This window comes from Kogia breviceps, chromosome 13, assembly GCF_026419965.1.
Source record: "Kogia breviceps isolate mKogBre1 chromosome 13, mKogBre1 haplotype 1, whole genome shotgun sequence".
In the NCBI taxonomy this organism is placed as follows: domain Eukaryota; kingdom Metazoa; phylum Chordata; class Mammalia; order Artiodactyla; family Physeteridae; genus Kogia; species Kogia breviceps.
In genome coordinates this window covers 41,104,256-41,120,257 of record NC_081322.1, presented here as the reverse complement: position 1 = coordinate 41,120,257, position 16,002 = coordinate 41,104,256, and the positions used below count along the sequence as shown (strand labels likewise).

Sequence of the window (16,002 nt, the reverse complement as noted above, 5' to 3'; positions counted from 1 at the left end):
CCTGGTTTCTGGGCTGGAAAGAAGGCAGAAGGGAAGCCAGGGTCCGGGCCATCTTTCACCAGTGGTGCCGTCTGCTTGGCTTCACACTGTGTTCCTCTGGTGACTGCTACAGGCAACTCAGTGCCACGTCTGGTCGCCAGAGCGTGTTCAAAGAGAGGGAGGAAGAGGGGTTCTGAGCTCAGACACCTGGCTCTCCTGCTGCTTGCATATCCTCACGTTGTCTGCCTGAGCCCTGGCCAGGGCCTGCCTGCCTTAGAGCCAATAGCTGTTGACAAAATAAAAGGACTTCTTGTTCTGCCATTAGTTTGATGTTCAAACACTCTTTTTTACTTTGCATAGCTTCCTGTGAACATCCCAAACACAGTAAGGTAGGATATAAGTTTCCTTTCCATATTTTCAGCTTCCCAAGCAGTCTCTAAACCACTTCATCATCCATCGCTCTTTAAAATTTCTGGTAGAACAGAGCTCCTGCTGGCCACTGCTTCCTTGATTTCAATTAAGAACAGTGTGACAGATCAGAGTAAATAAAGACTTTCAGAAACAGTAAGTAAAAGTTTCCAAACCACTATTGATATGTGCTCTGGTTTCAATTTTCCTTAAAGCAGATTTTCCACTTATTGTTACTTCATTTTCCTCAGATGCTTGAAACTCAAGGATTTGCAGTGTTTTGACAAAGCTTGCCAGCTCCATCTTTTCCCTTCCCTTGTGCTAAACTCTCTGATCTGTTCTCTCATTTGCTTCTTTGCCATTTGCTTCTGGCTCTTTCCTATTTCTCCCCAGGCTCTGCTATTGCCCGTTCCCAGGAAAACTTGCCACCTGACACCAGCACAGCAGCTGCAGCCAAGGAGGCCAGTGCCATCCTCTCTCCCTGCTGGGCGGGGCCTCCCTCCCCCAGAGCTCTCACCTTCTAAGCCCTGCTCAGCTGGCCCCGCAAGTGCGCCTACTGCACCGCCAGCCTCCAGTGGCCCAGGCTCCTCATTTTGAGCACCAGGGCGGCCAGGCTGCAGTTGTCCTGCTCCAAGGCCAGCAGCTGCTCCTGCTTAGAAGGCTCACTTTCAGAAAAGGCTGACCCCAGCACTTTTCTCAGGAAGGACATTAATCCTGACAACAGAAACATGCCTTCCAGAAGATGAGACAATTGTGCAGTGAGACCCAGTGCCCTTTTAAATGCCTGACACAAGGATTTCTCAGGCAACCAGGACAGGAATGCAAACAGAGTGAGCAGTGGGGTCAGACGCTAGGATGAAATGCTGATACCCCACTTAAAATGAGATCACATACTATGGCTGGATTTTCTTTCATTTCTTCGTCACGTCTGGCGGAGCCCCATTTCTTCTCTAGGCCTTTCTTTCGTTTTGTCAATCCCTTCTGTTCTTACTTCACCGATGAGCTCATACACTTTCTGGATCAAATTAAGCTGATTCTCATCCAGCTTCTCCTGCAAATTGCAGGCTCAAGTTCAGGAAGGTCAGCTGAGGAAGAGTCACTTTGCCCCATAAAACCCAACTTTCAGAAATGATATCACATTAAAACAATATCCACCCAGACAATTACTCCATCGGGTGTTGTCTGGAAGCCTCACTAGTGGCCCCTTTTAGTGTTGTCTTCAACCCGCAGGGCTTCATCACCTGCACATCTCAGAGCCTGTGGTTGTCAGATGCCAAGACAAGCTGAGCAGGTAGAAGAATGGGAGGTCACAGGTGGAAAACCAAACCGTCCCCCAGCCCCGCCCCGCCCCCCCCCCCCCCCCCCCCCCCGCCGCCCACATACACAAAGGATTACTTGGGAATTTGAACCTAGGGATTTTTCCTATCAGGTTGACTCAGCAGAACCTGACCAGGTAAGACATTGTCCATGAGCCACTAACAAGGAACTCCATTAAAAATAGATAAATTAGAGGAAGGAATCAAGCTGGCTGCCTTCCTCTTTAGCCTCCAACAGAAATCTCATTGTGAAACAGCTCGTTCTGAATGGCTATGGCTAACAGCTTATGGTGAAATAGCTTGCTCATCGGTAAGTACAACTTGGAGACCCAGCATCCTTGGGTGAGGGGTGACTGTGGGATATCCTTTCACCTCTGAACCACTTCCTGGGACAGGAAACAGGAGGTTAGTGCCGGGGAGCCACAGCAGGAAGCCTGGCTACTGGCCACACAGCAAAAGCTTCCCATCTTCTTGGGACCCTGGGATAAAACAGCGATTCCCTACCTTCAGGGGCTTGTGGAACTAACTGAGGCTGAGAGAAGTGGAGAATTTCCTTTTTGTCTAGGAATCTGGCAGAAGCTAAAAAGAACCTAAGAAGTTTTTCAACAATTTCACACCTGAAAGATGGCTTAGTAAATTCTAGACTTCACTGTCTGCTCACCTCTCTCCTGCAGCACTAGGCCCAATGCATGTTGGTTTGGATACCTTAATATTTGTAAGCATTTGTGTTTTGTGGACACTTCACAGTAAGGAGAAAGGTCCAATCCTCTCTGGAATAACCAGACCAAGGCAGAGCATCAGTAGAAACTCCTCTCAATGGACCAACTCCAGGGACCACCCTGGAATCCTCTGGGGGAAGGGAGTAAGGGAAGGACCCAAATGGGGCTGGCTCTGGGGAACATCTAATAGCAGAGAAGGGGGCAGGTTTGGGGGAAGCCATGGACTTGGGGGTGGTAGGTTTGTACTGAAATTCTCACTCGTTAGGCAGGGGTACCAGGCTCCACAATAGCCCATTGTAGGCATGGCTCTCCATCTTACAGCTGCTCAGACATCATAAGACAGTGACAGGCTTCCACAGTGCTGTGGGCACATGGGAACCCCCTCACTCCTCTTCTGGATGGACCTTTACTGACAGGTCAGCAGCTCCCTGACACGAGAGGTGAGAGAAAGGCTGGTGGGCATTTTGAAGGTTGTAAAATCTCTGAAAGCTGATTCAGATTCTGAATCTGCCCAGTGAGCTTCCAGGAGGCGGCTGTTGCTACCTACACTGGGGTTTGGCCTGGCCCAGGGCACTGTGCTCTCCTGTTTTGGATGGTCATTCAGTAGACAAAACAGTGACATAAACTGTTGGGGTTTTGGAGAAGAAACTCCCCCTTCCCTCAACCGCAATCAGATGGCAACATGGCAGTAAAGTGAGGAAAACTGCAAATATCTAAGTTATTTAAAATTCAGTGTCTCTTTTGGGAAAATAATGACCACTCATTGCTGACTCACTCTCTGCAGTGAAAGCCTGGAGCTGGAGAATTCTTGGGCCCAACAATCTCTTGTTGTCACAAAGCCCACTCTGTTATTGATCTCTCCGTACAGCCGCCGTGGGGGTCAGGTACACCCGGGTCCCCACAGGACTGCCCAGACATCCGACCCAGGTCACTTACTTTGATGTGCAAACATGTCACAAACAAAGCTTGAACTAATGCTTCATATTCTTCTTGGACTTCTTTTCGAATTTGCTTTTTGAGATCCAGAGTCTCCTCCTCCAAATCCATGAGTCGGGTTCTCAGGGCAGTGACTTCCATGATCATATTGTGACTGAGCTCTGCAATGTAGTAGCAGAAATTTTTTTTTAAATGGAAAATAATTCAGGAATTCCAAATGGCCACTGCAAAAAGAGTCCTTTGTATCAATATATCAATGTTGAATTGGTATTCTACTTTGAACTTAATGAAGAAGGTGAATATCCTGTTGTGCAAGTGTAGACAGAAGAAGCTAAAGTTGGCTTAAGGGTCCTAGAACAGTTCCAGACACATAGTAGGTGCTCGATAAATGGCTGCTGAATGAATGAACCCAGAAGAGATGCTACTTAAGTACTTTGGAGAAAATACGTCAACTGTCTTGGCTTCCATTTCCAAACTGGCCTCCCCATGACACCTTAGCCTATATACCTCCCCTCAGAAGGCACACTGGCCTCAGAAGAAAACAAACACACACACACCCCAAAAAAACAACAAAAAGGAAAAACAAAGCAATAAAAAATAACAAAAGTCACCAAAAAACTAAGAAAAAAAAAAAGCCCTCATTGCTTAAAAAGTAAAGGCACACTCCTTGGATGTCTCTGCAGTGGGCCAGTCATTGATGGGATTTCTATAGGAAGGGGCACAAGAAAATGACACCAGGATGTCCCATGTCTGACTACTGCTGAGATTGTGGATTTGAGAAATGGAGAACTTTTTTAGTAATAACTGACCTACCTGACCAGCCTTGTCTTCAGGTGGACTCTGACCTCTTCGTATGATGTCTGATTCCTAAAGAGGAGAAAGCAGTGCACAGCTGAACTCAAACATTTATTCAGTGCACCACGCTCCAGACAGCTCTTATCTGTGTTATTCGTGCTTCTTTTTGAGATCCTCGGGCTCCACCTGGAGCTAGGACTGTGCTTGTTGTTCCACTGCACTTTAGGACGGGATCTCATTTTAAGGAAGTCTCATCAGTGAGACCCATGATGTGCATCCTAAAGACTGAGTTTATTCAAGGATCCTAGCTTCTTTGCTGAACTAGGAACAGCACAAAGTCCCTTGTGCTTGCTGAGGGTGGGAAGGTCAGCTATGGATCTTCCCCTGGGGGCCAGCTGCCTTACTGCTTACCTCTTATATTTCCCACTAGACCCCTCCAAAGCATACAACCCAGTGTTGCTGGGGCCATCACCTTCCCAGCTGAGAAGACCAGAGCCCAAGGAAATGAGCCAATGAGAAGAAAACCTTGGAGAGGACCATCTACCCTCAATTCTTGCATAAGAACACCTCCCTGCACCAGACTGCACCGTGTTTTATTTCCTCTTTGGAGTGATTCCTGGGCCTCCCTCCCCACACCTTCCCCAATGCACTTCTTGTCTGTCTGGGAACACACTTGCTCTTTCTGGCAGAGCTTCTGCCTAGCATGCTCCAATACATGCTCGTAACACATGGAGTAGCTCTCGAAGTTGCTGCGTTCTCTGGCCATCACGTCACAACCCAGGGAAAGGAGACAGGCCTCGAGGTGGTCTTTCCTGAAAGTGATCTGAAAAGGGGCATCACTCACAGCAGCTCCCCCAGGCAGCCCTACCACACCAGAGCTCATGGCACATGTTACCTTGGCTCACAGACCCACTTCCATTTCTCCTCCATGGAAAAACATCAGCTCTATAGCCTTGAAAGTCTCTCTTTCAGGTCTGCTCTTAACATTTGCAGGGCCAGGGACAAGAGTACAAACGGAGGCCTATGTTCCACATGTCTAAGTGTTCTAAATATTTAAAGGCTATAAATCAAACTATTAAAATGAAAATGTTTAATTCTCCTACTTTGAAAAACAGACCTTTAAAGGGACTCGGGAGGCCAGGTTTGATTTTTATCATCCTTGGACTACTCTGAATTCTATGCTGAGATATGGTCAGGGAGAGCTAGTCCCCAACCCATAGTTTACAGTTTGACCCCCTTCGCTTCCTCCCTTTGACCTCACATCACACGGGTGGGAGGGGGGCTTGCATGCATATAAGCAGACACCCTAGCTGTCCACACCCCTGCACAGCTGTCCTTGTCTACCCCACAGGCCAGGGTGTGCTCACGGGTGGTGAGGCCCATTCTCTCTCTGGGGAGGATGATCTGGGGAAGGGCCAGGAATTCCAGTGCTCAGGTATCCGGAGCACGGTCCAGAAGGAAGGCCAGGGATCGGAGTGGGCACATTCCCTTGGCCGTGGGGTTTTCCTGTGGGGAAGGGTGGAGCTGGAGCAGAGCCAGAGGGGCCTCTGAAGTGGGGCATCTGATAGGGGCACTTCTTGCCTTGGTCAAAGGGCCATAGTTCTCACTCTCTAGGCAGTCCCATTCCCTCCCTTTCTCTAGGCGGCTGGGCACTCTTTTTGAAGAGGTGGTCTTTAAGGAACAGAGGAAAAGTCCAACCCTCCAAGGCAGACTTAGGTTTAGACTCCAAGAGAAATGGGAGCCAATATGTGGAAGGTAGGGCAGATCTACCTGACTAGGACCTGCATATCCATGGGAGTGCTTGTGTGTCTCTGTGTGTCTATATCAGCGAGTGTGTCTGTGTGCATTTGTGTGTGTGTGTCTATATTCATAAATGCATGTCTGTGTGTGTTTCTCTGTGTGTCTGTACCTCTCTGTGTCTATGTCTCTCTCTATGAGTGTTTGTATAGGTCTCTATATGTCTGTATGTGTCCCTCAACGTGTATCAGTGAGTGTGTTTGTGTGTGTATCTGGCAGTCTTATGGGGCCCACTCCAAGATTCAGCCTGCTCACTTGATGAGCTTTATCTGTGACACTTCCAGGGTCTGGACGGCTCTAGGCTCACTGGAAGTTTGCTGCAGAAACTAGGTTCTCCTTCCAGCCTGGGGTGATTCCCCTGGTTCTGATTTGATTGTCCTGGTGACACTGTCCTATCAGTGCAACCTCTGTGCCACTGACCTCCAGAGAGGGCCCAGACACGCTTTGCCAGGTCAGGCAAACTAGCGGAGATAGCAAATACTGATAAAAACCCAGTACTAACCAAGTGAGGAAAGTGGCTTGCTCACCACTGCTGACAGGAGGAGAAATCAGTGTAGTACTTTGGAGGGCAGACTAGCAGTAACTGTGAAAGGGTTTTAAAATATTCATGCTCTTTGATCCAGTAACTCCTCTTCCAGTAATTTATTTTTAGAAAATAATAAAAGTTATACACAAAAATATATGTTAACAGATGTTCTTTATAGTAGCCCTTCCAATAGAAAAGAAAAATGGAAACAATCTAAGGTACTTAATAATGGAAAACAGGTTGAATCCGTCTCATTCATCTATAGGATGAAACACTAAACAGCCACCAAAAATTGTGCTGTGGATGTATGTTTATTGACAAGGAAACATGTTTATAACATATAGTCAAGTGAAAAAAGTACACTACAACAAAAAGGCATATAGAATAATCTTGTTAAAAAACGTGCATGAATTTTTAAAAGTTATAAATAAAATTTAGAAGGAAAGACACCAAAATAATAATAGTGGCTATCAATGAGGGTAAGATTATGAGTGTATTTTCTAATATATCATATTTCTATTTTCTAATATAATCATAAAATGTATATATAATTAAAATAATTATATATAAAAATGTATGTCTAAATAAAATGTATATACTAATTAAAAAATAGTAAAGCTTTGGTAAAGGTTATCAACTATAGCAGCTTGGCAGGATGCACTCAAGACATGCATAATGGAAACAGTAGATGAAAACCTCTGCTCATGGGGGAGTTTATGAGCAGGAGCCAGGCAGTCAGGGGAGGCGCTCAGCCTCCCACCCTCACTCTCCAGGGCCTCCTCAAGGGGTTCCCTCAGAGGAGATGGGTGAGGGCAATCCATCCTGGTCCTGGAAAGTGAGCAGTAGGACAGCCAGAGTCAGCTGCTGACACCAAGGCAAAGGGCACCAAGATTCCATCCCCTGGGCTTTGACTTCTTTATGGTGAAAGTGCCAAGGCTACGTGCATTAGTATTGACAAAGACAGCACTTCCCAGACTGAGTGCGGTGAAAGCCTGAAGCCTTGAGAAGTCATGAGACCACATTTGGGGCCATCAAGGTGTGGCCGGTGACCTCATCCAGGTGGGCCGGGCCCAGTGCTTAGAGTCAGCCACAGTGACTCACCCCTCTCTGTCCTGGACAGCAGTGCCCAAACTTGAGCATGCCAACAGGGCCTCCGCAGGGCAAACACTTCTCAAACTAATGCCTCCACAGCCACTGCAGATATAGGATCCCAAACAAACAGAAATGCAGACTTGAACCACGGTGGCCCTCTGCCATCCTCTCTTAGTCAGCATGCTATTTTAACCAGCCAAGGAGGAAGCCTTGGATGAGTCTGTGTTATACCAAAGAGGTGAGAATGGCCAGGACTCCCCTTGAGCATCTCCAGAGGTCAGAGAAATCATGTTGCTTCCTTCCCTCAGTGGCTCTGCTGAGGCCTCAGGAGACTGGGCTGAAAGATCAGCTCAAGGCGATGGCATATAGGGGGTGAGTGGGAAGTCAGGGAGAGGAGTAAGGGCCCTGCCAGAGCATCTGCAGTGGGCACACAGACCATGTCTGAGTGGGGCAGACAGGCAGCAGTGACTGACAGGTGACAGAGAGGTGCAGGGAGACTCCCAGTTCCCAGCAGTCCCTCTCTCCAGATGAACTGTGCTTCTGCAGATGGTACTTGGCCTCCCAGAAGCACCATTGGAGCCATCTGAGCAGCATCTGTTGTGGGACTACAGCCTACGTGCTTCTTTTGGCACAGTCCTATGAGCTCTCAGCGAGATTTGTTTCTCAAAAGCTGTTCTACAACTCACCCCTGCCTTCCTAGGTCACTAAAAGTCAGCTCAATGTCAAAGTGCAGCACAAAGGAGCTTCATCCGCCAACTTCCCCTCCAAGGCAGGCCCCTGGGTTCCATAAGAACCAGAGTAACGACCATTGGCCCAGTGCCCTCCAGTGGGCTGATTTCTTCACCAACACTTAAACCTGAACCGTATTGGGTGGCACTGGCTGGAAGAGCACAAGATTGCCCCATGGATTCTTCTGGAGATCCAGCCTGGAGTGACGCATGGTAGGTGCCAGGCCTTGTTACGGCAAAAGTCTGACCCTGCTGGGAGCAAACTGTGCTTCTGTGGTTTGCTTCCTCTTGGAGCCTCTCATAACAATCCATCTAACATCAGGCACACACAAGGTGTTTTGATGATATTTCTAAAACCTACCTCTGCTGACAAAATGCTTCAGTGACTTCCCACTGACTCTGGGATGAAATCCAAACTCAGAAGGATTGCACACAAGGCCATTCAGGATCTGGCCCTGCCTACCTTTACAATGTCCTCCTCTGAACTCTGCTATAACTCCCTTCCTAGATTGCTGCCTTCCCTCCCCAGCCCTTCTTCCTCTGGCCAACTCCGACGTGTGCTTTAAAACTTGGCCCAAACAATACCTCCTCCAGAAAGTCTTCCCTGACTACTTCCCACCCCTCCCCCTAGCTGGGTTGTGTTCACCCTTCTTGGAGCTCACACAGCACCCCATTTGTACCTCTATCAAAGTGCTTAATGTGAAAAGCCTTTTCTGGACATTGCAGGTTCACCTAACTTTTTCCATAAGTTCTTTGAGGGCAGAGACTGTGCCTTTTGCCTTTATATCTCTAATAAAGTGCCTGAGAAAAAACAGGAGATCTATAAACCCTTGCTGAATGAGTGAATGACTCTTGGCATATAAATGGAAATGGTTCTGGAATCCACAAAATAGACTATTACAGTTCTGGTTTGCAAAAAAGGTCAATCTCTAACTTCAGGCCAGTGTGTTTGGTACAAAATTTGGCCGAGATATTAGAACTGATTGTGAAAGGCTGGTGTTCTAGAATTTGGAGAAGGAAGCAAAAATCACGAGAAGCCAACATAGGTTCAAGAATAGACAGATCAGATTAAACTTTTCCCTCAGGAAATATAGCAGATGCAGTGTATCTGGATTTCAGCAGGACATCTGAGAAGGTTTCTTATGATGTCCTTTTGGACAAATGGAGAACATGGGCTGGGTGAAAGGACAACCGGATGAGTTTCTGGTCACTGAAAGACTGCGCAAAGTACCTGTTAAGCCTGGAGGGGACCCAGAGTGGGTAGCACAGCACTTGGGGCCTGTCCTTTCATACACTGTTATTAAAGGCTTGAAGGACGATACCAAGGGTAGGCTGACATGAACCTGGAAGGGAGAGAGAGTATGCTGGATGATAAAAATCCAGATTTTTAAGGATTTCAAGAGGTTCAAAGAGTGGACCAAGTTGAACAAGAACAAGGTTAATAATATGGCAGTAGTAGGATGCCTGAAGGCCATGTATGGGCTTCAGGTGGCTGTTAGCCTAATGAGTCAGCTGTGACAAAACCTAACACATTCATGGGCGTTAATCAAAGCAGAGCACCCAGGACAAGGGTACTCTTGGCTGGCAAAACAACCTTGAATTTAGAGGATCCTGACCAGGAGGGTGGGGCACTCATAGAGGTTGAAGGAAAGGAAGCTGGTTTAGGCTGAAGGAGGGAAGGCGGGGCTCAGGCTCTCCTTGCACACCCGTGCAGTCTGCTCTGCGCAGGGGCACCCAGGTGAGGGGAGCACCATTTCCCTGTCCATGTGCCCTGGTATAGGCTGTACCGCCTGAAGGAAGGGGTAACAATTTGTTATCCACCACCCAGAGGGGTACCTGTTTGGGTCTGTCCTCCTGGAGCTGGCCCTACTTGTAATTTTACAGGAGATTCACACATGTTAGCAATGGCCCAACTGAGCTTCTCTGACTGACCTGCCCTCAGATATCTAAAGGCTTGTTGTGAGGAGTCAGAACCATGATCTGTGGTGTCCCAGGGACAGAACTAGGATCCATGGTGGAGACAGTGGGGAGGCCAAATCCAGCTCAGTAAGAGGCACCTGAAACAAGAGCTGCCAGGAATGGGGGTGGGGAGGTATGGGTGGGGACTGAAAGAGAGTGAGCTCCCAGTCACTGCAGATGATCCAGAAGAGACTAGAAGCCCACCAGGCACAGACTTTGGAGGGACCTAACATTCTGGGGTCCTGTTATTCCAAGACAACCGCAGGCTGACACCAGCCTCTTCAGTGTGCCCTCAGTTTCATCTGTGCCTGATCTAGGTTTGCCCTGTTTACTAATACTCACATTTCTTTCCCAGAAGATCCTGTCTTCAACGTTGGGATGAAGTACATAGATAACGGATGAGCAGATCTTGAGCCACAAACTTTTTGTTTGCTTTTTTTATCATAGTAAAACATACATTAAATGTGCCATTTTAGTCATTTTTAAAAGTGTACAGTTCAGCAGCATTAAGTACATTCACAATGTTGTGCAATCAATCTCTAGAACTCTTTTCATGTTGCCAGACTGAAACTCTGTACCCATTAAACACAAACTCCCCACTCCCCCACCTGCCAGCCCCTGACAAACACCATTCTACTTTCTGTCTCTATGAATTTGATTACATTATGTACCTCACGTAAGTGGAATTGTGCAGCATTTATGTTTTTATGACTGGCTTATTTCATGTAACAGAATGTCTTCCATAATGAAGCATGTGTCAGAATTTCCTTCCTTTTAAGGAAAGCCACAAAATTTTTTGATTCAAACATTTTTCTGCACATACCCCACCTTAATCACCTCTGTACTTCTGCTTGAGAATCACTGAACTGCAGGGATCCAAGAGGAATTACTTCACCCCCTCATCAGAATACACAGCACCACACTGGGTATAATTGAAAGCTTAAAACAAATACATGTAAATCACATGTAAATTCTGAGGAATAGTGTATCTCTAAGCAAGCTTGTGAATTCTCTACCTTATTAATAAGAACTGAAGGGCTTATTATAAAATTATGGGGACTATTTGGAGAGCTTAGAAAAAAGTAAATGTGGAGAAAATGTTGTCCAAAAAATTGAGCACATTTTTCTAAGGCCAGCTTTTTAAAAATGATTGAATTTCAAAGGAAACTGGATTCACAGCTACCCACTGCACTTAAGGCTTAATTCCTTAAAGATCCTAAAAACTCTGTTATGGCCAAATATCCACAAACACTCTCTTATCCTGCCTTTTCAGCAGATTCCTTTGATTTAGAAAGGCACCTCATGTTAATACTAAACAGTTAAAAACTCCAAGGACTGTGTGTATGCCTGTTGTATGTATTAAATATATATTATTGTTAAATGCATATTATATGGAGTTGTTATGAATTCAAATACATATACACACATACAAATTGTTGACACTGGCTTCCTTTGGGAGAGGAAACTGGAGATGATGAAGTGGAATGGGGTGAAAATGTTACCTTTCTGAGCTGTTACGTTTTCTTCATATTGCACATTTAAAGAAGTTTTCTAGGTAGTGATTTCATAGGCTATTTTGGTTTTTCTCTTAAAATTTTTATACTAAAAAAATAAATAACAAGGAAATGTTGCTAAAAATAATTCATCCATAAACTCCTAGGTTACTCTTAAAAATTGGCCAAATCTGAAATTAGCCAACATGCATATTCTAATTACTCTCCCAACTTAATTAGAAATCAGTCTTTTTCCAAAATTAAAATTAAAAATTAACATGTGATTTCTACTTTGAGTTCAGCCTCAGTTTTCACATCTTCAACTCTAAGGGAGTAAGGGAAGCATTAGGAGATGTGTTGAAGGGAAAGTCTTTCTTGTTTGAGTTTATGTAAAACAAAAAAAAGCAAACCACACTCTAGAATGACTAATTTTCAGTACATACCTCTAGTCCACCATCCTGGTAATTCTCCAGTAATCTCTGTACAAAATTTTCGACTATTTGTGGTCTGATAACTGAAAAGTTTTCTCTCATTACTTGGTGTTTCCAAAGGTCTAGGGGAAAAACATACCAACACTAGTACCAGGAAATATTGAACAACCATTAATAGCTATGAGATGGCAACTGTCTGAGACATAACACTGGACACAAGCTGTCACTTCCAAATACACAAAAACTAATGGGTGAGGAGGGGAGGGGAGGGGGTGGTTGAGGACACAGGATCCTCCAGAACATGGGAATAAGGAAGATCTCTAACAAGATTCCTAACAAAAAGATTTGGAAAAGTACCTCTGAAGTCCAGTGAACAATATTTTGTTACCATAACTAAAAATCCCAAATCAAATGTAATTATTGATCTTATATGGCATCTGTTTTCCTTAAGTCCCTATATGTAACACAACTATCAGAAATAAATGAAAAGCTATTATATTTATCTATTTAAGTACATTCCTGGTGTTACAAGGCAAAATTAATTTGAATGCAGAGTTAATAAAAAAAAAGAGGAGGAAATCCAAAAGAGAGAAGAAAGAGTCACAGATTAGAAATGGTGAGAGCTGCAGAAGATGAACTTTAGCTCCTGCACTGAAGCAGCAACAGGGCTGACACATACGTGATGAGGCGTATACACAGTTACTCAGAATAGCATTGTTGAGGACAGCAAAAACTTAGAAACAACACACAAACTGTAGTATATCCTTCCAATGGGATAGTATGCAGCTGTAAAAAAAAGAGAAGAATTTCTTTTTTTACTGATGTGAAAAGAACCATAGATTAAGCAGAAAATGCAAGGTGTAGAAAAGTGGGTATAAAATGCTATCTTTTATAAGAAAGATACAGAAAATAACAATAAAGGGAGAGGCCATCCCCTCAAACCTATTCAAGGTCATTGGTCCAAATATTTGGCTTTCTCTGATATCATCACTTCTCCCCTCTTTCCTGAATCATTCACAAGAGCACACATTATTTCTCCCACTTCATAAAAATTCTCCACTTGACCCCATTTCCCCTGTCAGCTTTTGCCTCATTTCTTTGCTCCCTTTCTAGCAAATCTCTCAGAAAGAGATGTCTATACTTAATGTCTGCGACTTCCTCTCAAAATCCTTCTTAGTCCCACTCACACAGCTTTTACCTTTCACTCCACTGAAACTGATTTTGTCATAACCACCAGTGACCTCAACATGGCTAAAGCCAGTGGTTTTACTTGCCTGCCAATAACATTTCACACAATTTGTCACTTCCTCCTGCTTGAGAAACTTCCATCACCAGACACTGGGACACCACCCTGTCCTACTTTTCCTCTACCTCACTGTTCCCTGCAGGTTCCTTTTGCTGGTTCTCCTACTGCCTCCCCCCTCTACCGCCAGCTCTTAACATTAGAGTGTCCTAGGACTCAGCCCTTGGTTCACCGTTTTTGTTTTTTCTATCTGCACTCACCCCCTTGGCTATCTCATTTAGTATCATGGCTAAATACCATCTGTATGCTGACAACCCTCAAATTTAGATCTAATATCCACTTGGCATCTCTTCTTGGATGTCTAAAAGGCGTTTCAAACTTCACTTGTGCATAATTAAATTTCTAATCTTCCCTCCCTAACTTGCCATCTCAACTGATGGCAATTCAGTTTTCCCAATTGCTCAGGTCAAAAGCCTTGGAGTCATCATGGACTCTTCTTTTTCCCAAACCCTATATCCAATTCATCGGTGACTACTTTAAAAATATGCCCAGAATCTTACCACTTAATACTTCCACTGCTCCCAACATTGTTTGATTCATCATCTCCTCTTGCCTGGATTACTGCAATCGCCTCAAAACCAGCCTCTCCCTTCTTCCACCCTTTGTTCCCAACATAGCAGCCAGAGAGATTCTATTCAAATATAAGTCAGATCATGACAGTCAAAATCTGGGACAGGCTCCCCATAGCATTCAGAGTAAACACTAAAGTCCTTGCAAGCTCCTGCACAGTCTGTTGTCCTTTCATGCTTCCTCTCTGACTTCATCTCCTACTACTCTCCCTCACTCTCTCCACTCCAGCCACACTTGGGTCTTTGCTGTTCCATGAACATGACAGGCATGCTCTGCTTCGGGCCTTCGTATGGGCTGTCTTTCTGTCTGGAATGCTCTTCCCCCAGATACCCACATAGCTAACTCCCTCACCTTCTTCAACTCTGCTCAAAACGTCACTTTCTCAGTGAAGTCTATCCTGACCATCCTATTTAAAATTACAGTGTGCCCCTTTGAACCTTCACACCACCATCCTCCTCACTCCATTATTTTCTTATTTCTTATGTTCATTGATTATTGTCTGTCTGTCTACCCCCTTGTAGATGATAAATTCCATGAGAGTAAGGATTTTTGCTCCATGACAGTTAGGATGTACAGTAGTCTTCCCTTATTCGTGGTTTTGCTTTCTGCAGTTTTAGTTACCTGTGGTCAACTGCAGTCTGCAAATATTAAATGGAAACTTGCAGAAATAAACAATTCAGAAGTTTTAAATTGAGCACTGTTTTGAGTAGCATGATGAAATCTTGAGCCATCCTGCTCCATCCCGCCCCACCCAGGATCCCCAACAACTAACATAGTCTCCTCCTGACATCCAACCATGGACGTCATAATGGCCCGATGATCCAGGGTCACTTGAAGCAGACGATCCTCTTTCTGACCTATCGTTAGAAGAGCAACAGAAGCCCAGTGCTAAATCACAATGCCATCGTCATTCGCCTCACTTCCTCTCATCACGTAGGCATTTTATCATCTCATACCATCACAAGAAGAAGGGTGAGTACAGTACAATATTTCAAGAGAGACCACATTCACATAACGTTTTTATAATATATTGTTATAAGTGTTCAATTTTATTATTAGTTATTGTTCATTTCTTACTGTGCCTATCTTATAAATTAAACTTTATCGTAGGTATGTATGTATAGGAAAAAACCACAGTATACTATATAAACCCTATAGGGTTTGGTACTATCCCTGGTTTTAGGCATCCACTAGGGGTGTTGCAACATACTCCCCACAGAAAAGGGGGGACTACTCTATGCCCAAAACAGTGCTTAAAATATATAGCCTAGAAAATAGCGGGTGCTTAGGAAATAGGTATTGAATAAAAGAATGAAATAGTATATGCATAAAAAGCACTGAAAAGGATATATTAAAAACTGAAAAAGATGATTACATAGGGGTGGCAGAAGGGGGTCAATGGTGGCAAGAAGCCTGCTAAATATATATGTTTTATGTCATTTTGAGTTTTGAACCAGGTAAATGCATTCTCTGTTAAGAAATAAAATCAAATTTAAAAATAATATGATAGTGCTGGAACAATGAAGTATGTCAACACTCTTTAACTTCCATATGGGAGAGCAAAAGGACTTGTGTACCTAATCATTTTGTGTGAGGCCTACTTCCTCACTCATGGCCCCAGGAGAGTCTTTTTTTTTTTTTTTTTAATTGAGGTATAATTGATCTACAACATTGTGTTAGTTGCAGGTGCACAATATAGTGATTCAATATTTCTATACATTACAAAATGATCACCACCATAAATCTAGTTACCATCTGTCACCATACAAAGTTATTACAATATTATTAACTATGTTCCCTCTGCTGTACATTTCGTCCCCATGACTCATTTACTTTGTAATTGGAAGCTTGCACCTCTTAACCTCCCTCACCTATTTCTCTCCTCTTCCCACTCCGGTGGAGTCCCGAAACTGACAGAGCCCTAGGGCTTCAGAGGTGGAAGCCAAGCCC

At 44.6% G+C, this 16,002-nt stretch overlaps 1 pseudogene; it reads right to left on the bottom strand.

Moving 5' to 3' along the window:
• Positions 1-16,002, bottom strand: part of LOC131768061 (coiled-coil domain-containing protein 162-like) — a 41,713-nt pseudogene that overhangs the window by 11,272 nt on the left and 14,439 nt on the right.